This window comes from Paroedura picta, chromosome 2, assembly GCF_049243985.1.
Source record: "Paroedura picta isolate Pp20150507F chromosome 2, Ppicta_v3.0, whole genome shotgun sequence".
NCBI classification, from domain to species: Eukaryota; Metazoa; Chordata; class Lepidosauria; order Squamata; family Gekkonidae; genus Paroedura; species Paroedura picta.
In genome coordinates this window covers 169,352,363-169,375,307 of record NC_135370.1, presented here as the reverse complement: position 1 = coordinate 169,375,307, position 22,945 = coordinate 169,352,363, and the positions used below count along the sequence as shown (strand labels likewise).

The following is a 22,945-nucleotide window of genomic DNA, read 5'->3' as shown; positions in this document are numbered from 1 at the left end:
CTTCACCTGACATATTCAACCCTCCTGTTAGGAATAAGGACAGGAAGGCACAAAAGAGGTCAGGCAGCAACTTTTGCACATCTCTCAAGGACATATTAGGAAATACATGAAAACGAGATGGAGCCACTTTTTTAGCTCCAGGGATTATTTTGCCTTCACAAAATCACAGCTGTATCAGGAGAGTCAATAGTTTTTACTCTGCTGTTTAAGCAAGACGGTGAAGAAAGAAAAGATTCCCAGGGCCTGAAGGCAATTTGCAGAGGCGTTTTTGGACTACTGAAGCAAGCATCAGTACATTTCACTTCCAAACAAGACAGTGAAGAAGAGTTGGTTCTTATATGCCACTTTTCTCTACCCGAAGGAGTCCCAAAGCGGCTTACAGTCGCCTTCCCTTTCCTTATTACTATACTAGCAGAAAAGTCCAATGTATCCCTGAATACAACAGGTGCTAGGCCACCCCCACCCCCCAGCCCGGGCAGGCCAGCCAAGGCCGAGAGAGGCCTCATATGGCCTTTAGGGATTGGGGGGAGGTGCTTTGGGGCAGTCCGTTCCTCCTCCCGCTGTCCCAGCAGCCCTACCAAGGCCGCAGCTGGAGCTGCTTGGGGCAGCAGGAGCCCTGGCAGAGCTCCCCTCCCCAGCCCATAGTCATTTGCCCTCTGTACTCCCTCCTAGTTCCTGCTTACCGGGCTGGAACTCCTTCCAAATGGAAGAAGTTGGAGGGGGATGCAACCAGGTTTGGGACTTCCTTCCTGATTGACTGTTTGTTGGACGGATGGCAATCAGAAATGGGAAAGCCAGGACAGCCAACCTGATTGGTGGTTAGGAAGTGAGTCCCAGCTCCTCCCAGCACCCCTTACCAGCTTTATTAATGGTCACTGATTACTGATTTTTGGAAGGCTACAAACTGACATACGCAGCTGCAAAGCAAATTCTAGCATAAGCCACACACACACCAATACTGATGATCTGGACAATTAAACATCCAAATAAATAAATAAATAAACACCATCTCGTTTGAATTTGCATTTCCCAAGATGCAGACATCAACAGTTCCCCAGCAATTTCAGTGGGACCTCACAGAGATTCATACACACTGTAAGCTTCATTTTATCCCCCCCCCAAAAAAGGGCATTGTGCTCAAATAATTACAACAAGCTGGGTGGAGTTTGCAGGATCTCTGGGGGCTGCCAGCCCTTGGTACGGCCTGGGCACGCTGGTGCTGCTAGTGCCCGTTGTATTCGTAGATACAACGAGCTTCCTTGCTAGTGTATACATAAAAACAAGCACCATAGATACTTTCCTCCCCACAACAGCAAACCTCTGTACATACAATCGTTTGACAATATTCATGGTCAGTACTGAACATTAGACCTGAAACTGTGCCGTTCCAGCCTATGCTATCAACTTTATTTCACTACTATTCCGTAGAACAGAGGTGGTTCTCCGGAGGTCCATGGACTACAATTCCCATGAGCCCCTTCCAGAACATGCCCTCAAGGACCTCTGGAGAGCCACAGTTTGGCCATCCTGCCATAGAACATGGTTGGGCAGCCTGTAGCATGATTGCCCCAAATAAACAAGCATCACTGCCACAGCAATTGGGACCATCTTCTTCTTAATTACTGTTTTCATGACAAAAGTCATGGGTGATGAGCCATCAGGCACCGGAAGGGAACCCTAAGATTTGATTCCGGAGCTACAATGTGGTTTTACCAAAAAATGAAATTACGGATTTTATAAAATGAAGCCTCGAGCAAAGTTACGTGTTTACCTTCATCTCTTAGAAACCAAGAACACTTTGGCTTCTAAAGAGAGAGTCCTGCTTAAGCAATGGAAAAAAAAACCCATTCAGTGTTCAAACCTGAAGAAATTGGGGCTGTTCTCAGTAAGACCACAGTCTGCTGATCATCACTTTTCAATAAACTGCCAGGCTTCAAATTCACACCAAACCATATTAAGGAAACCCAGATAAACAGGATGACCAAGCAGAGTTTGATAGTTATTAGGCATCATAAAACAAAATCAGAGTCCAGTGGCACTTTTAAGACCAACAAAGATTTATTCAAGGTGTGAGCTTTTGAGTGCAAGCACTCATAGTCTGAGGAAGAGTGCTTGCACTCGAAAGCTCACGCCCTGAATAAATCTTTGCTGGTCTTAAAGGTGCCACAGGAATCTGATTTTGTTTTATTGCGCTGCTTCAGACCAACACGGCTACCCACTTGAATCTAAGTTATTAGGCATGTTGACCCAGCACCATATGGGTTTACTGGTGATTGCAGCTGCCCTGAAACACAGCTACATGCAAAAAGTATTTTAGGAATAAAACGGGTAAGCAGAGCCAGACTGAAAACTGATGATGAGTCACTTTTAGGGGACAAAATTTCCTCCTCAGACCAATTATAACACTTACTCTTACATTTTCCATTTATCCTGGAAAACATATTGAGAATCCATTCTAGCTGGTACATCAAGGCATTTCCCACTGTTCCATAGAAGATATTGCATGTACAAAATAGGCTCTTGTTACCGGCATAACATTGATGGACTTAATTCCTGAGAGACCTCTTGTACATGCATTCCAGAAAACAATTAAAGCCCTCACTGCTTGGCATCAGGTATATTTCAGGGCTCAATAATTTCAAGAGCCTGGATGATCAGAACAGCAATGCTTCTACCACGCCTGTATCCTTCACCAGTAAGCCTAGCCATACAGTTTTCCTCCAGGACGTTATTATCATTCCATAATACATCAAACTAAGGCTCAAAGTTGCCGAGTTGTCTAGCAGCAGGACTTCAACTTGGCTTGCTTCCATGTGACACAACTAGCTTTCAGCACCATCAATAACCTGTACGTTCAGCTGGGCTACTGAACTTTATTCTTATTTAGCTGGCTGCCCCGCAACATTTTTTCAGAAAGACAACTGGGACTTTTTCAGAAAGAGGGAATTTTTAACAGCACTGAAAACACCATCAAAAGATTATGGGTCTTGAAGAACGCCATCAAAGCATGCCCTCCTGACATGTCACGGTCAAGGGTGCTGGGCCAGTAAGAAATTGGCCTCGAACCATGGTGATCTACCCTGGCGATATCAACCTTGATAGTTATATCTGCCCCCTCCTGGTCACACTGTGTGGGATGAATTTTTAACTAAATTAATTGACACCGCCATCAGTTGTATAGTTGAGTTTTTAGAACTATGTTTTACTGGGGGACTGTTTAAATGGTTATTATTGTATTGTATATGCCAGTTTGGTGTAGTGGTTAGGAGTATGGACTTCTAATCTGGCATGCCAGGTTCGATTTTGCACTCCCCCACATGCAGCCTGCTGGGTGACCTTGGGCTCGCCATGGCACTGATAAAACCGTTCTGACTGGGCAGTGATATCAGGGCTCTCTGAGCCTCATTCACCTCACAGGGTGGCTGTTGTGGAGAGAGTAAAGGGAAGGTGGATGTAAGCCGCTTTGAGCCTCCTTCGGGTAGAGATAAAGTGGCATATAAGATCCTCCTCCTCCTCCTCCTCCTCCTCCTTCTATTGGATGTGTATTTATAAGATTGTAAACCGCCGTGAGCCAGTTCACTTAGAGCTGCAGTTACATAAATCCAAACATAAATAAATAAGATAATAAACTGTCCAATTCAGGATACTAGTTCTGGCTCCTTGCATAAACACTTGGCTATATTTTGGGAGGTCTGTCTTGCCTAAGATTAACATGCATTAAACTGCTTACTGTCCCTCTATAATCCATTTTAGCTTACGTCTGTTGCACTTGACCGGTTTAATTTGTCCTGTCATTAAGAAACTTTCATTGGCTAAAGGGATCCAGGCCAGTTTCAAATCTGCCCTTGGGAGGAAATTAATTGAACATGTGGCAGCTGAACAACTCCAGAAGTCTCTGGATGTCTCATCTGTCCTTGACCCTTTCCAGTCTGGCTTCAGTCCTGCCTGTGGCACAGAGATGGCTCTGGTCAATGATTTCCATATTCAGATAGATAAATCCCGCTGGATTTATTAGCCACTGTCAATACAACAGACCGTGGGTCCCCAGCCTTCCTTGAGCCTGCAGGCATTTTTGGAATTCTGATACAGGGTGGTGGGCTCAACCACAACAGGGTAGCTGACAGGGGAGGCAGAGCCAAACAAAAAGTGTCAGGGAGTGAGGGCATGCATAACTCTGAGAGTGATTATTCGTCATTCCAAACAGGATGCCCGTAAAATGAATGTGTTGGTTTAAAATATTTTCTCCCGTGCACACAGTTGACCTTCAATCATGCTGTAGTTACTTGTGCTATGGTGGCAGCTGCTGCTGAAGTAATTCTTTTTTTCAAAACTGCAGTCAATCAGATCTGCAGTATCCAAGCAGAACCCAACCTGGACCTGCCAACTTTCTAAACTCTTGGCAGGCGCCATGATGTCCATGGGTGACAATGTTGGGGACCTTTGCTATAAACCATGGGTGACCAACCTGTGGCTCTACAGATGTTCATGAGCTACAATTCCCATGAGCCTCTGCCTGCATGTGTTGGCAGGAGCTCATGGGAATTGTAGCCCATGGACATCTGGAGAGCCAGTTTGGCCACCCCTGCGTATAAACCATGCCGTTCTTTCAAGATGCCTAATGGCTATAATGTTAAGGGGCGTGGCTCTATAATAATTCCAGCCTTTTCTTGTCTGACCATATGCAGGATAATGTAGCTTCTGCTGCAGGGGAGGTCTCCTGTAGAATTCCACAGAGAGCCAGCTTGGTGGTTAGGAGTGCAGACTTCTCATCTGGCGAGCTGGGTGTGATACTGCACTCCCCCATATGCAACCAAGCTGGGTGACCTTGGGCTCGCCACAGCACTGACAAAGCTGTTCTGACCAGACAGTTATATCAGGGCTCTCTCAGCCTCACCCACCTCAAATGGTGTCTGTTGTGGGGAGTGGAAAGGGGATTGTAAGCCACTTTGAGACTCCTGGTAGAGAAAAGTGGCATATAAGAACCAGCTCTTCTTCTTCTTCAATACTGTCACTGATGGATATTTAATATTGGTGTAAGACTACTGACCAAGACTGTCCAAAGATTTGGAGTGGGGAGTGGTAAATATGTTGTTGACAACCAAGCTATTCATCACAGAATCACAGTGTTGGAAGGGGCCATACAGGCCATCTAGTCCAACCCCCTGCTTACTCCAGGATCACCTTAGAGCAGAGGGAGGGGGAATGGGGCAACACTGGCCCTTTCCTGATAACTACCGCACTTAAGTCCAAAGCAGTAATAACAAACTCTGGTCAAGAGTGGAGTGTTTTATAGCAGGGGTAGTCAATCTGTGGTCCTCCAGATGTCCATGGACTACAATTCCCATGAGCCCCTGCCAGCATTTGCTGGCAGGGGCTCATGGGAGTTGTAGTCCATGGACATATGAAGGACCACTAGTTGACTACCCCTGCCTTAGAGCATCTGTAAGTATCTGTCCAGCTGCTGCTTGCAGACTGCCAGCGAGGGGGAGCTCACCAGCTCCTTAGGCAGCCGATTCCACTGCTGAACCACTCAGTGGAATATTATTGCTCCATAAGCAACTGTCTTCATTTTAGAATGGCATCTGAAAGCTGCTGACAATAGGTTCAAGAAAAAACATGCTGAGACAGAGCTGATGTTAGTTGGGAAGGATGGGATTCTGGAACAATGTGCACTATGCATCTTGGACGATGTGGTGTATTGGTTAAAAATGTCATACTGGTAAGTAGAAGACCTGGGTATGAATTCCCACTCATACCATGGAACTTCGCTGGGTGACCTTGGGCTAGTCAGCCTATTCTGAGGATAAAATGGAAGAGAGAACATTGTATAAGCTGCTTTTGGTTCCCATTGTGGAGAAAAGCCAGGTACAAACAATTTAAATAAATAAAACCATCACTGCCAGATTCAGTTAAGTGCATGGGGGTTCTGTCAGATCCAGCCCTTCTGCCAGAAAAGTGGCATAAAGAACCTTTTTTCAAGCTTAATATGGTAAGGAAATTGTCTTTTAAGGCTCAAGCAAGCTAGTCACATCTGTGGTGCCTTTCAGTCCAGGCTACCTCCTTGAAGGCTATCTCAGAAGAGCTGAGGACGGAACTCTTCCTCAAGGCCTTTAGTTGAGGCCAGGTGGGACCTGAAGATCTTCCCCTCCTCTGATGTGCCATTAGACCATCGTCCTGGAGCCAGTGTACAGTGAGGCTGACTGGAGGATGTGACGGAGTTGTTGGGACTGACGGGGGTTAGGACAAGGTTGGAATTTTTGGTTTTATTGTTTCACCAGCAAGAAAGCTCATTGCAACCAGGAATACAATGGGCAATTAGGGATCCTTCCAGGCAGGTAATCAGGGGTCGTTTGCAGTTTGGCAGGGCTCTCTGTGTGTCTCTTCACAGGTGTCTGAGAGCAAAGTGGAAGGAGGGCGGGAACTGGAGAGGGAGGACCAATCAGGGTGTGATTGCACCCTGACTGGCCCTATTCCATCTTGGACAGCCAGGACATCTCCACCCCCAGGGCTGTTTCACAAATATTAAGAGGAACAATGGATAAGGATTGTATAAATTTTTATTGTGGTGAGCAGCCATGAGCCAGCTCTGCTGGAAGTAGCAGCATACACATATAATATACAACTGGTGCAGGATGTGCTAGATTACTGATAGGATGAAGCATTTAGAAAACACTGCCCCAAGTTTAAGACCGCTGTATTGGCTTCCAATCTGCTTCAGTGTTTAATTAAAGGTCCTTCACAACATGGGACCCTCTTATTTACATGTCTGCACCTTTGTTTGGCAGCTCTGAATGGGGATTATTAGTTCCCAATTAGAAAGCCAGCATGGTGTAGAGGTTTAGAGAGGTACTCTCTAATCTGATGAACTGGGTTTGATTCCCCACTTCTACACACCAAATCTGTTTGGTAACCTTGGGCCAGTCTGTCAGCCCCACCTACCTCACAAGTTTCCTGTGGTAGGGAGAGGAAGGGAAGGTGATCTTAAGACACGTTGACTATTTTATAGTACAGAAGAGCAGGGCATAAACAACAAAAGTTCCTCCAATCAGGTCACTGAGAACTATTTCTTCTTGGGATTTTGGTAGGTGCTCCCCTGCTGTATGGAGCAGTCTTCCCAAGGCAGGCTCCAAAAACTGCTTTGTGAAAACAGCATTATCAGGACTTTAATGAGCCCAAGGTCACCCAGCTGGCTCCATGTGGAGGAGTGGGGAATCAAGCCACCACTCTTAACCACTATGGGAGAGGGAGAGAGAGACATTTAGTAAGGAGTGGGATCATGTGAGTGAGTGAAAATGCAGGGTGAATCTAACTCTTATGAGAGTAAGGGACACAAAACGCATACCCAACAACAGGAGATATACCATATTGAGGAACACTCCTAGGATCAGGCGAACCATGGACAAATTTTCTCCACTCTTGAGTATCCTCTCTTGAGTATCCTCCCTTAGTTTGCACGTGTGTCAACATACGTGAAGGTCTGACTCCCTTACTCTACTGAAAACTATACAGGAGGTCCTTCCAAAAGATGACCAAAAGAAACTGCTCTAGAGATGCTTGCAACCAAATGGGTGGGGCTTTGCAACCCACCTGAGGATCCCAACCCATGAGCTGGTCCTGTGGTATATGGAGGTCAGGAGAGGCCTTATTGCCTGTGGGGCAGCACAGCATATTCACGGTTGCTCATTCTTCCTAGAACTACCTAGAAAAGTACCTGGTTCTCCTCCTGGAAAAGAGAAGGGAGTTCTTTAGTCAGAAATACCAAGATGCTTGGTCATCCCCCACTGCTCTGAAAGTCTCGGATGACGGAGAAACCAGGAGGAGAAATGAGACTCACCACAATTCCCTTATCTGACAAAAACTATTTCCTGAAAATAAATTCTCACTTAGAGCACAGAGTCCAGCATGCATCGCTCATGATGGGGGGGGGGGGGAACGGAATAGCTGATTTTAAAAGGGTACACCAAAAGCAGATTGCTGTGAAATGCTAGGTTGAAAAAGCTATGTCCCACTTTCAAAGGAGTATTTATCTGCCAGGAGCATCAGGAATTTTCCCCCTTTAACACTCAGGATGGCTACTTCAGTCTCACACCAGAAATGTACTAAGTAGTGTTACAGAAGTCTTGCACATCCACCAGTCATGTCTGGCACACACCACCTTACAAAGTTTCTCACTATATTCATTATGCAAAATCCCATCAGCTCCACCTGACACTTCTAAATTTTGACTAAATATCCGAGTGTGCACCAGTGATAAAGTCAGCAAAAGAACCCCACATATGTCCTCAAAACAAGTTTTTTATTTGAAGCATCTCTCTACTAAGCAAGATCAGGAAAGTTAGTTTGAGTTCACCAATGTTCTGTTCAGATTGTTTAAACCAGTATTTCAACATTTTAACACACTTTCACAAATTTACATTTCCAGGAATCTAAAAAGTTACCTGGCGATGTTTGGTTTTAATTTTAAGACACTGAACACTTGTTCTAAACACTTATCCTTTATCATGTTGAGAACAAAGTCTATTCCAGAATATATGTCCGTAATATTATGCACATTGTGCCGTACAAGACTGTGTAATAAAAATGACAGAAAAAATAACAGAGGATTAACATCTCTCAGTGTAAAGATTCTTTTTGTATAGTAATGTTTGATACCCGTAGCACCTTTAAGACCAACTAAGTTTAAATATGAAGTGGGCATGCATATGAAAGCTCATACCCGGGAATTGAACTTTGCTGGCCTTAAGGTGCCACTGGGCTCAAACTATGTTCTGTTGCTTCCGACCAACAGGGCTACCCATCTGAATCCAAGCTTGGTGTAGTGGTTAGGAGTGCGGACTTCTAATCTGGTGAGCTGAGTTCGATTCCCCACTCCCCCACATGCAGCCAGCTGGGTGACCTTGGGCTCACTACAGCACTGATAAAACTGTTCTGACCGAGCAGTAATATCAGGGCTCTCTCAGCCTCACCCACCTCACAGGGTGTCTGTTGTGGGGAAAGGGAAGTCAAATGTAAGCTGCTTTGAGACTCCTTTGGGTAGAGAAAAGCGGCATATAAAAACCTACTCTTCTTCTTATGTAGTTAGTTGATATCCTGACCTGGATGGCCTGCGCTAGCCCAGTCTTATCATATCTCAGAAGCTAACTGGGATCGGCCCTGGTTGCTATTTGGATGGGAGACCACAGGGATTGTGAAATGGAGGCAGGTAATGGCAGACTAGCTCTGAATGTCTCTTTCCTTGAGAACTCTACATTGTTGCTCTAAGTCAGATGCGACTTGAGGATACTTTCCATTACCAGTTCACTGACATGAACCCTCTGGCATAATCCAGTGCTTATTACACAAGATGGCAAGCAGTTCCAGATGGGCATGTACATCTCCATCCACACTAAAAAGATGTACATGAGGAACATGCTTAGCAGGTGGGAACTGCAGCAGTTGAGCAACCAGAAGCTTTTGTCCATATGCAGGTGTCCCTTGCTGCATTAAGAAAAAGAAGAAGAAGAAGAAGAAGAATAGTTGGTTCTTATATACCGCTTTTCCCTAACCGAAGGAGGCTCAAAGCAGCTTACAGTCGCCTTCCCATTCCTCTCCCCACAACAGACACCCTGTGAGGGAGGTGAGGCTGAAAGAGCCCTGATATCACTGCTCAATCAGAACAGCTTTATCAGTGCCGTGGCGAGCCCAAGGTCACCCAGCTGGCTGGGCATAAATACATGACAAAATAGCATGACAAAATGCTCCAGGTACTTAATGTGCCTTAAAATTGTCAATGATTCCATTATTAATTAATTAGTTATATTTGTATACCGCCGCTCCCAGCAAGCGGGCTCACGGCGCTTCACATCATACAAAAACATCCCACGTATGCCCACTGCCTATAATCTGATCTTTGCTCCTGCTACCATACAACACTTAACGCTGCTTAACTTTTGTTTTTCATTCTGTGAAAAGTCACAATTTATTTATTATTCATTTGTTGGATTTTTATCCCGCCACTCCCCAAAGGCATGTGGCGGGTTACAGAATATATAATACATTAAAACCCCAATAAAAATGCCCTTAAAATGCCACGAGCCGCAAGGGAGTGGCGGGCTATAAATCTAATAATAATAATAATAATAATAATAATAATAATAATAATAATAATAATAATAATAATAAGATCATATAACCTACAACTCCAAGATGTATTGCGACGAACCAATTAAAAAGCTCCCCCCCCCACTACCTCCGGGGTAGACATAGGAGATGTCATGAGCCACCAAAGATGGTTCCAAAGGGGGGTCAGATCTTCCTTGGCGCGCTGGCCTCAACCATGGAAAATGTCAAGAGAGAACATGGAGATGCTGGTCAAGGCACACTTAACTGATTCCATAGTGTATTCTCTACCGAAGCAGAACACAGTGCTAAACTATAAATGGGACTAGTCTGAAAGTTTTGACCGTCTAGATGCAAAATCTGTTAATTGAGAAGCATGCCTGGTCCTCCATATCCCAAGTCAGTGTCCTTCCCTTTCTGCACTAAGTGTAGATTCCCAGAAGTGTGTAGCTTGACAGTAAAACCGCTCCAAGGATTTAGTCACCAATGAACAATGTTATATCCCAGTACAAGACAGGTCTGAGTCACTGTGTAGTTACCAAACTGCCTTGATGCCCCCCAACACCGTGAGCTTAATTCATACCACCTGCTGCTTTAACACTCCCCTTAGGATGTTATGATATTTTAGGTAACAGATTTTCAAATAACAAAGCAGCCAAATTCATGCTTCAAGACCAAGCTCCAGTTTGTTAATGAGAAGAACGAGCTGAAAAGTCCTCTGTTTCACTTGCTCTCTGTCTCTCTTCCTGGCATGCAGCTAGGAAACTGAAGACACCTTAGTTCCAAACAAGCCATAATTTGTTTAAATGTCAGAACAACAGCAAAACAACAAACTGGGATTTGTTCTGTGACTACAAATCAGGAGCACAGAAATGCAAGCAAGAGAAATGCAGTTTAGTTTCCACAGTGGGTCTGAAATCCGGAAGCCTTAAATGTCCCAGGTGCATTTCCTGGCTTCTTATCTGAAGGCATATTTTACTTAGAATTTGGAACAAATCATAAACTGGATCCAGCCAACTTTTCCATTCAATCTCACCTAAATCCCCTCCTTATAACAACTGCCATTCCTTATTGCTTTAGAACAGGGGTAGTCAACCTGTGGTCCTTCAGATGTTCATGGACTACAATTCCCATGAGCCCCTGCCAGCAAACGCAATTTCACTGAACGCTGAACGCAATTTCACTGAACGCAATTTCACTGAACACTGAAATGCAATTTCACTGAACGCTAACAAAACCTTGATGGAGGTCATTATGGACCTCCTTATACCAAGAACATAAGAGGGAGATTATACCAACCAACAGCGAATGAAGGCCCCCCGCTCCTCCAGCTTCCCCCCATTCCCCCCCTTCCTCCCAGAACTCCACCAGAGCGCTCTGGACCTGTTGTGGTATTGCACTGTTCCATAGTTATTTTATTATATTGTTATACTGTTACATTATTCTGTTATATTGTTACAACCACTGTTATTAATTACTGTATGTTTTTAACAAAGACTGTTTCATGTATTGTTGACTAGTTTTAATGTAAATCGCCCTGAGCCTTCAGGGAGGGCGGTATATAAATCTAAATAAATAAATAATAAATAAATAAACACTTGATTTTTCACCAGTGGAAAGCAAGAACATTCCTGTAGAGCCCTGTAGAATCAGATCACTGGTCCGTTTAATCTAGCCTCCTTGCTCACACAGTGGCCAACCAGTTCCTCTGGAGGGCCAACAACAGGGCATAGAGTGCAAGGCCTCCATTAGAACATAGGTAGCACCCTGCTGAATCAGACCAGTGGTCCATCTAGTCCAGCATCCTGCCTCACACAGTGGCCAACCAAATCTTCTGGAGGGCCAACAACAGGACATTGAGTCTGAGGCCTTCATTAGAACATAAGTAGAGACCTATTGGATCAGACCAGTGGTCCATCTAGTCCTGCCTCCTGTCTCACACAGTGGCCAACCAGTTCCTCTGGAGGGCGGACAACAGGGCATAGATGCCAAGGCCATCCCTTGCTGTTGTCTCCTGGCTCTGGGATTTAGAGTTTGGCTGCTTGTGAATATGGAAGCTCCCTACAGTCACCATGGCTAGTGTCTTCATTTTCCACTAATCTAATTCTCTTTCAAGCTGTCTATGCTTATGGCCATCGCTACATCTCCTGGTGGTGAATGACACATTTTGATCACATGCTGTGTAACAAAGTATTTCCTTTGTCCATCATGAATCTATCACCCATCAACTTCATTGGCTGCCCTCAAGTTCTGGTAATCGGGGAGAGGGAGATTAAGTTCTCTTTAGTCATTGCATAAAGTCTGCTTGGAAAGACTGGCTAGATCCAATTCCATCTATATTTCTACACAAATGATAAACTGCAAGTGAAGATACTTTAAGAAGTTTATAAACGATCTTCAAAAAACATTCAGTGTAATATATAATAGTACATGCCACTAGAAATTAAGTCCTAGTCAAAAAGAGAAACTTATTTTTGGTACAGACATTTGACACCAATACACAATATGAATTGGTCCAGATTCTCTTGCTTAAGGCAAGACCTTCGTGTAGCATTCAATTTGTCACCTATTTCAGTGGTCCCCAACTCTTGGTCCGGGGACCGGTGCCGGTCCTTGGATCAGTCGGTACCGGGCCGCAGCTCTTCCTTGTCCTCCTCCCTGGCTGCTGCCTCAGGGGCTGCCCTGCCACTCTGCTGCCGAGTCACCTTTGGTGCTCTCCAGTGGCAGCCATGGCTGAGGCTCCTCCTCGGCGTGACACTGCACAGCTACTGCTGGCAGCGCCCCCCAGTGAGCAGCAGAAAGTCAGAGGCGCCGGCAGGAAAGCAAGTGGAGCAGGGACTCAGGCAGCGGCAGTGACGTCCCTCAGCAAAAGACTACCCCCCCACACCGGGCCTCAGTAAAATTGTCAAGCGTTGACCGGTCCCCGGTGATAAAAAAGTTGGGGACCACTGACTTATTTGATATTTTTTATTTTTAGTTCATCTCATTTCTTTATAAAGTGAGATGTCTGATAAGCAATGTGACAGGACTAGGACGACAGAGATATGGACCTTACACAATGTATTGTGGGTATTACTCCATAACACATCTTTATCATTCGATTTTTCTAATATACAGGGCATTTTTATTTTGCCTAAGAAACTGAACAAGTTTTTTTTTATTTTGTTTTACTTTTATTAGCACTCACACATCATGGCACTGAACATTCATAGGGCTTCACATACTGTCTCACTAATCTTTAAATCAGCCCTATAAAGGTAGGTCATTATCACTGATATAGATGGGGACTATGGATAAAACAGTAGCTGCTTGCCATGCGTTCGTCGCTGGAAAACCATAGCTGGAGCTTCCCATTTAGCAACTCTGTAGGCTTCAGCTTTGTTTCCATTTCAGCACTGATTTAAAAGGATGGCCAGCAGTGAGTGATTCCTGACAAAAGGTTATATTCCATTGCAGTCCCAAAAAGAATTAAAATAAAAATCGCATCACTCCAACCCAAGTCCAGAACAGAGAAAGAAATTATGTTGCAAAAGAAAAAGGCCTTTTCGGTGTCACAATGCAGTTGAGATATATTTGCCAGTAGAATTCCTTCTTTTCTAATTTGTTATGAGGGGGGGAGGGAATCATTCAGCCAACAATCTGAAAATCAATGAATTATGCATGCACATTAGCAACATAATATAGAAAAAGCAGTCTGGTAATAAGGGCAAACTCCCTCTGGGAACTGCATTTCTTACGGTGCTGTGTACAAGAGCCAAAACTCAGCCCTTTCCTCCTCACAACCCTCAATAATTTACAGCTATGGGGAAGCCACACATTTCAATACAGTTGTAAAAACTGGGGCTTGATTCCCACTGCAAGAAAATTTTTATTTCCACCCCAGCATAGGAAACCTAAAAAGGGCCTCTTGTGGCGCAGAGTGGTAAGGCAGCCGTCTGAAAGCTTTGCCCATAAGGCTGGGAGTTCAATCCCAGCAGCCGGCTCAAGGTTGACTCAGCCTTCCATCCTTCAGAGGTCGGTAAAATGAGTACCCAGCTTGCTGGGGGGTAAACGGTCATGACTGGGGAAGGCACTGGCAAACCACCCCGTATTGAGTCTGCCATGAAAACGCTAGAGGGCGTCACCCCAAGGGTCAGACATGACTCGGTGCTTGCACAGGGGATACCTTTACCTATAGGAAACCTACAAGCTGTTTCAGAGAGTTCTGATTCATACTGCTACACACTGAAAAGGACATGCTAAGTGTTCAAATGGTTATAAGATACATAGTAGCTGCAATATGATAAAAAAAGGGTTATAACGAAGATTCACAGCGAAAACAAGTTTCGAGTCCAGTCGCACCTGGAAAATGAGCAAGGCTTTCCAGACTTTTGAGTCAAAGCTAACTGCATCGGTCCCCTTGACTCTCAAAACCTTATACCCTGTCAATCCCTAAGGGGCTCCTGGATTTAAATCTTACTACTTGACTGTAGACCAACACAGCTACCCACCAAATACACTGAAAACAGAACCCAACCTAAGTGAGCCTCAAAGGCAGATCAGGAAAGTGGAGACTGTGTTAATCCTCATGTCCAAAGGGAATTTGGCCTGCAGCAAAAAGCCAGAGACTGCATTAGAGGAGACAATGAAACGCCCCAAGGGCAACCTAACTAGCTAGCAAGGGAAACCAATACATAAAGAACAAAAGCAGATAGAAAGGTGGGGGAATTTTGTCAGACCCTCATGGAGAGCTGCTGGGACCTACAGCTCACAGCAATGGCTACCTTACTTTGAAAAGCATATACCGCATTACCCCGTTTTCATATTATAACCCGCTTCATCTTTTTTTAATGTCCATCAGATATTGTTCTGAGCTGGTTAAATATTTAGATGCTTCCTTAGAAGCTGCAAGTACCAATAGCCATGCCAGTGACCTAGATTTCTGTTTTAACCTCTTCCTTCTAAAATTGTTGTTTTTTTCATTCTGCCTTAATAAGAAGGAAGTGCAGAGTGTTAACACTTCACAACTGCTGGACATTTTTCATCCTTTGTATTAGTAGTATTAAAAAATATGTCTTTTTAAACAATGCCACAGAAGATTCTACTGCTCAGTTCTATTTTTGTGTTTCCATGAGACACGAGCATTACTGAATCCATCGACCAAAAAACTAACCATTTTAACTTTAGCTTCTCAGGCTTTCTAAACTGGTCTTTATTATTAAGATACAGTTCCTGGTTTCTTCAAATCTGAAGTCATTTCAGAAGAGTTTCCTGTTAAGCAATATCTCTGCCATAAAACAGTTGTGCTGGCTTATTCCACACTATGGCTTTGCCTAATGGATCTCCTTTAACTTCACTGAACATTGGATTTATTATTCCAGAAGATGCCTTTAAGTCCTATGCCTCTTAATATCTTTAGTCATCCTGCAGTCTGGCTCTAATAGAATAAGATTCAGCTTCCAAATGAGACTTATGGAATCAAAGCAAAATTTAAACAGTTTGCCCATCTTTTAAATCCAGGTGGGGAAGGGAATTAGAAGACACTGATCTAATTTCGATGCCTTGATGTTTCACCGGTTTTGCTTGAAGCAGCCTATCATGAGCTTTTGGCTCACAGACATGGGGACACGGGGGGGGGGGGGCTGTACAGTGGCTGTAAAGGTTGGGGACAGAAGATCGCTATTGGGAAAGGGCAGTCACGCGACTGTCCATTCCCTTTTAGAATGCCACAGGGTGCGTTTCTCTCCCCAATATTATTTAACATCTATATGCACCTTCTTGCATAGCAAGTCCAGGCCCCCGAACCTCCCTCCCTTGAACCCGTATGACGGATCTGACCAACCATGGGTCTGTTAGATTGTTTACTAAGTTAAAATGTTACTTTCTCTGTTTATTGTTCTTATTATTACTGTTACCTTTCATTCAATATAATCACTGCATTTGATGTATTGTTCTGTTAAATTCTATATGAACCGCCCTGAGTACTTAGGGGAGGGCAGTATACAAATTTATTTATTGATTGATTGACTCAGATTCAACCTGGTCTCCAACAGCTGCATTGGTTGCTGGCGGAGTTTCTGATCAGGTTCAAGGTTCTGGTACTGACCTTTAAGGCTCCATTTGGTCTGGGTCCTGAATACCTGAAGGACCCCCTCTCCTAATATTTCCGTTGCAAGATGAGTCTTAGTCCCAAGAACATGCACCTGGTTTCAACCAGTGGCAGGGCCTCAGCCCTGGCTCCAACCTTGGTGGAATGAGTTGCTTGTTGAGATCTGGACCATTATGGAGTTGTCAAACTTCCGCAGGGCCTGTAAAACCGCGTTCTCCCACCAGACCTATGGTTTTATGGCTCTCCCTCCATCTCCTCTTTGCTCCCGCCTATTTGATATCATTGCCAGTCTGAGGTAGCTGGCAGACGGCATCGAGGGAGCAGTGATGGTGTTTTAAATTTTATCTTAGTGTAATTTTATTATTGGAATTGATTTTATTGAATGTATTTTATTGTTGCGAACCACCCCGAACCCATACGAGAAGGGGCAGTATAGAAATTAAATATTATTATTGTGAATGAATATCACAGAACCCAATTTGATATTTATTCCATTTTGGTATTTATTTTAAATGTGATGTCGTTCTTACACATGACTCATAAGTACCATGTGTGAAATTGGAAAAAAAAATGCTTTTAGAAGTTCTCTGCCTGAACTATTTTTGTGTTTTCATTTAACAAATTATTGAGGGTTGGTCCCAGCTGTATTCAACAAGGAACTCAGGAGCCTAGGCCTTTACGTGTTTTAACATTAATATTCCAAAATCTGAGTATGCAAACTTACATGAAATGTCATAAAATTAAGGCAATGAGAAGGAATTATACTTTTACCAGTTAATCTGACAGATAGTATCACAGCTATCCTTCTCAAGTACCTTAAAGAATAAGTTTTAAACTCTTCTGGGGGGGGAAATGTTTTCATATTCTTTAAAATTTAGAAAGCTTTAAAAAAGAAAGAAGAGACAGCAGGCCAATGACCCTGCCTTTTTCAACAAACAAGAGAAAACACCCCCTCTCCCCACTCTTCCTTCCTCATTTCACCACAATACAAAACACAAGAGAGAAGAAATCTGTCCACACAGCAACTAAAAATATAATGGGGGTGGGTGTTCAGTCTTGGTTTTTCAATGGATTTCCTCATCTCTGTTTATGAGCAAGTCTCAGACTGGAAATTAAATGTGTAAATAAGGGCAGGCACAAAGATCACTCCAGATGGGTTAGTCCAGTAACAATTTAAACACTAACAAAATACATCTTTACCGTTTATTTACTCAGAAAAGTCATACACCACTACTCCAGAGAGGTTCTCAAGTCCCTGGCACAGGACTCCTATTTTATTCTCTACCAGGAAAAGAGACAAATGAAGCCCAAGACCAAATCGCTCCTTCCTCCCCTGCATCCCTTCTAGGGGAGTGGCGATCTCCACCACCAGTTAGGAATCAAACACCAGTAACATTAACAGGCCTGGTCTTTTGGTCTCCAGCAGTGGAGGCTGGCCAACAGGAACCTTCTCAGCCTTTGATTAGGAATGAGTAATTGAGGATGGAGAAAAGAAGACTCAACAAGGGAAGGAGGGGAGAAGACACACAAACACACAGGGGTAGTCAAACTGCGGCCCTCCAGATGTCAATGGACTACAATTCCCATGAGCCCCTGCCAGTGACTACTGGCAGGGGCTCATGGGAATTGTAGTCCATGGACATCTGGAGGGCCGCAGTTTGACTACCCCTGCAAACACAAATGCTAGGCCCAATTCCTGCCAGCCTGCCAATAGCCTCCTTGGCCAATATTTCTTCTTCCCTCACACTGTCATACCCCCTTTCACCCCACAATTAGCCATCCTCATCCACACGCTCACCTTGCCTCTAAATGAATTAAACCCCACCTGGCCAGAGCCTGCATTGTACACCATCCCCATAGGGGGCGCCCTTGCTCACACACACTCTCCAATCTTCTCACCTATGCAGCCCTCTCTCACACTGTCACACCCACCCTCTTCCCACAACTTACCCATTCACACACTAGCCCCTCCCCTAGTTTTGCACACCCTCTCCATAGGGGGTAATTTGCACACCCTCCCCATAGGGGGTGCCCTTGCTCACAATCCCTCCCACCAAGGCCAAGCAGCTCTTCCGCACACAGTCACATCCAACCTATCCCCACAATGACCCCCTCTCCATCTAAATGACTGTATGCCCTCCCCCGTCAGAGCCAGCATTACACACCCACCACATAGGGGCGCTCTTGCACACAGTACTCCCCCCAGCTGCCTACCCCCACATCCTCTCCCTCAGCCTTCATTGACCCCCTAACCCATCCACACACCCACATCACCTCTAATTAAAAGTATGTCCTCCCCAGTCAGAGCCTGCATTGCACATCCTCCCCATTGAGGTGCCCTTGCTCACGGTACGCCCCAACAGCCCACCCACACAGCCCCCTACCGCAATGATCCCCTCCCCATCCACGCACTCGTCTCTGATCGCATGCCCTCCCCCGGGTCGGAGCCTGCACTGCACACCCTCCCCACAGGGGGCGCCTTTGCTCATTGCCCCTCTCCCCCAGCTGCTCACCCACACTGGCACACCATCCTCCCTCCATAATGACCCCCTCCCCATCCACGCACTCGCCTCTGATCGCATGCCCTCCCCCCAGGCAGAGCCTGCACCGCACACCCTCCCAATAGGGGGGCGCCCTTGCTCACAGTCCCTCTCCCCCAGCTGCCCACCCACACTGGCACACCATCCTCCCTCCATAATGACCCTTTCCCCATCCACGCACTCGCCGCATGCCCTCCCCCGGACACAGCCTGCACCGCACACACTCCCCATAGGGGGGTGCCCTTGCTCACAGTCCATCTTCCCCAGCTACCCACCCAAGCTGGCACACCATCCTCCCTCCATAATGACCCCCTCCCCATCCACGCACTCGCCGCATGCCCTCCCCCGGACACAGCCTGCACCGCACACACTCCCCATAGGGGGGTGCCCTTGCTCACAGTCCATCTCCCCCAACTGCCCACCCACACTGGCACACCCATGCTCCCCCCATAATGACCCCCTTCCCTATCCATGCACTCCCCTGGTCACAGCCTGCACCGCACACCCTCCCCGTAGGGGGGCGCCTCTTCCCCAGCAGCCCTCCCCCACACGGGCACACCCACCCTCTCCCCGCAATCATCCCGCAATGACCCCCTCCACACCATCGCCCCCCCTATGTGAGGTCCTGCCCTGCTCTCCCCACAGGGGGCGCCCTTGCGCGCAGCCCCTCCCCCGACACCGCCCTCCCCTCAGGCCCGCGGGCACCGCCGGAGCGCGCCCACCGGGGATCCTGGCGGTGCGAGGGAGGGGGGGGGGCGATGCTCTCCTCGAGACGGGCGGCTTGGCCGGGGCTGTCAGCGAGGGAGGCCCGCCGTGCCAGCACTCACCCCGACTACGTCCCCTCCGCCGTGGCCGGGAGAGCCGGCTGTCAGTCGCGGAGCGGGGGCTGGCCTCGCCGCCACCGCCGCTCTCCCTCCGGCCGCCACCGCCGAGAAGAAGTGGAAAAACCCTTCCCCGGCTTCCCTCAGCGCCGACTGAGCGCCCCTGGCCCCGCCCCTCTCCTCACCGAAAATGGCGGCCCCTCCCGGCCCACAACGCCCCGCGCGGCCAAGGCTATGATGTCACCGCTGTCAGGACGGAGGCAGGAAGGGGGGGGGGCGGGGAGCTCGCGCGCGCGCGGAGCAGGGCGCATGCGCCAGTCGAAGACCGGTCCGCTGTCTCCCTTTCCGCGCGTTGCTCTTCGGAAGGTACCACGACGACCTCGGGAGTCACCCCTCGACGTCATGTGATGGAACATTCTGGTGGGCGGTGGGGAAATGCAAGCGGTGGCGTTCTGAGGTGGACGGTACCACCTCCAGCTTTAATGGGGGTGGGGAGTTCTTAAAGATTTCTTTGCAGGTGGCCGATGGGCTGAAAGACAGAGGTTGGGCTCAACGGGAGAACATCTGTTTCGCACGGGGAAGCGGTCCCAGGTTGGATTCCTGGCGTTGTCAGTTCAGAAATGGGAGATTAGCGGGTGGGGTTGCCAACCTCCAGGCAATGCCTGGAGACATGCAGGAATTACATGCAGGAATCTGCAAATGGAAATCTGTCCCCATGCAGACGATGGCTGCATAGGAAGGTGGACTGGACCCGATTACACCCCGCTGAGGTCCCTCTCCGAGCTCCGCCCCCTGCAGTCTCCACCCCCAAATCTCCAGGAATTTCCTCATCTGGAGTTGGCAACCTGAGGTGGTGGGGAAGATCAGGTCTCTGCCAGGAAAGCCACAGAGTAGATAGAGAGATGACAATGCGGGATATTATCTGTTGCCCTGAAGATGCTAGCTTTTTCTTTTTACTTTGGAGCAGTCAAAAGTGGGATCCCTACCAGCTGTCACATTAAGTGGTAACGCAGGGCCAAAATGTGGGTAGAGTTCAGAGGCTGTGGAGTTCGGGGAGCCTTCCTCAAGCAGCAACCCGTTTTCTTTAGTCATTACAATATATTCTGTCTTTCCCTTGTGGCTGAAGACACATTATATAGCAGGGGTAGTCAACCTGTGGTCCTCCAGATGTCCATGGACTGCAATTCCCACGAGCCCCAGCTGGCAGGGGCTCATGGGAATTGCAGTCCATGGACATCTGGAGGACCACAGTTTGACTACCCCTGTTATATAGGATCTAGAAGGCCCAGGTTCAGATCCCCTCTCTACCATGGCAGTTCACACATGCTTAGCCTAACATACCTCACAGGATTGTTGACAGGTTAAAATAGAGGAGAGAAGAACAATGTGCATTATGTCAGGAAGAAAAGCAGAGTGTAAAAATAATGAATAACAAGTAAGAATTAGAAACAAAACTATTCCGAACACAATAAAACCCCAGTAATACCTCCCCCCTCAAGAAAACACCAACTGCCAAAATCCTATGAAAACTCCATTTTACAGCACCTCCTAAACACTTCCAGGGATGGCAGCCCCCCCCCCTTTTTCAAGAAGCCTGTTCCTTAAGGAGGCAGCCACTGCAGAGAAGGGATGGGCTGTGGTGAAGATTGAGCAGGAGAACCAATTGGCAGGTTTCAAAGGGTAGACATATTAATCTGCCAATTTCTATACAATCATGAACCATGGATCTCCACGCCATTGGTCAGTTTCGGTTTAATCCCTGTGAAAGAACACTGGCATCATTTTATGGCATTAGGAAGGTTGAGAACCACTGCTCTGGGGCAAGAGAGAACAAGTCTGAGAGGAAAGGGAAGGCGATTGTAAGCCGCTTTGAGACTCCTTCGGGTAGCGAAAGGCGGCGTATGAGAACCAACTCTTTTTGTCCTGCAACCCCACCCCAGTCTTTATCAAAACATTCCTTTTGTCCGTCACTCTTGAAAGCTTATAGCTTGAAGAATCTTCTTGGTCTCTATGGTGCTAAAGGTAAAAGTGTCCCCTGTGCAAGCACCGGCTCATGCCTGACCCTTGGGGTGACGCCCTCTAGCGTTTTCATGGCAGACTCAATACGGGGTGGTTTGCCAGTGCCTTCCCCAGTCATTACCGTTTACCCCCCAGCAAGCTGGGTACTCATTTTACCGACCTTGGAAGGATGGAAGGCTGAGTCAACCTTGAGCCGGCTGCTGGGATTGAACTCCCAGCCTCATGGGCAGAGCTTCAGAATACATGTCTGCTGCCTTACCACCCTGCACCACAAGAGGCTCTAAATTAGCAGGTTGCAATCCAAGGAGTGCAAATGACACGTAAGGGGACATGGGAAGAGATGGTCCTTTATCTTTGGGAGTTGACGACAATAAGTACAGAGATCACAACCAGCACCTTCATTGGAACTCAGGAACAAACTAGCAGCCAATGTAGCAGTTTAAAAATGGGTGAACTGTTTTCTTATTGGCTCTGACAATAATTGGCCTCCAATAATAACTGGATCCAGTTCCTCCAAAACATTAGCCTTTCAGACTAACATTACCTCTTTCCTGCCTGGATCCAGCTTAATCAGCTTGTTCTGCCTTAGGCACTTAACTGCTGCCTCAAAACACTGGTTCAGAGCCAAAGGAAAAGCATTTGGAACCACTCCTGTATATGCAGCCAGCTGGGTCACCTTGGGCCAGTCACAGTTCTCTCAGAGCTTTTTCAGCTCCAACTACCAAAGAAGGTGTCTGCTACGGGAAGAGGAAGGGAAGGTGATTGTAAACTCCTTTGAGTCTCCTTCGGGTAGTAAAAATCAGAGTCTAAAAAAACCAAAACAAGTCTCAAACTGTTGATTCTACCTCTCCAGCGGAAATTCTGTGTGACCCATAACACAAAAAAGATGGAAACCATCTATACTGCCATGCCAGCTCGATATTTCAACCAATTAATAAGGATCCAGTGGTCATTTCAAAATTACGATACGTTTTCAAAATACTTTCCTCTCCTCTTTCTCCTAATTGGGATCCAAGTTAGCTCACAAAATGGAAGCCAAACACAGATCTCTATAGGAACATCAGCCCTGCTGGTGCAGACCAGTGGTCCATCTAGTCCAGCACCCTGTTTCACGTAGCAGCCAACCAGTTGCCTTCAAGGGCTAACAGAAAGGCCATAGAGAGCGAGGCCTCCCCTGACCTTGCCTCCTAGTACTTGGTATTCAGAGGCTTTCTGCCTCTGAATGGGGAGGTCCCCCTTGGTGACCATGGCTAGGAGCAATTAACAGACCTCTCCTTCATGAATCCGTCTTCATAACCTAATACAGGGGTAGTCAAACTGCGGCCCTCCAGATGTCCGTGGACTACAATTCCCAGGAGCCCCTGCCAGCGAATGCTGGC

At 46.6% G+C, this 22,945-nt stretch overlaps 1 protein-coding gene across 8 annotated transcripts in view; it reads right to left on the bottom strand.

Annotated features, from left to right (window-relative positions):
• KLC1 (kinesin light chain 1) overlaps window positions 1-19,712 on the bottom strand; it is a 69,182-nt gene extending 49,470 nt beyond the window's left edge. For 4 of the 8 annotated variants that reach the window (XM_077323779.1, XM_077323781.1, XM_077323780.1 and 1 more), the window contains exon 1: window positions 19,554-19,712. The gene's annotated coding sequence lies outside the window, so the exon portion shown is untranslated. The remainder of the gene's footprint in view (window positions 1-19,553) is intronic. The other 4 variants (XM_077323783.1, XM_077323785.1, XM_077323786.1 and 1 more) reach the window with 1 other exon arrangement.
• Window positions 19,713-22,945: the final 3,233 nt, after the last annotated feature.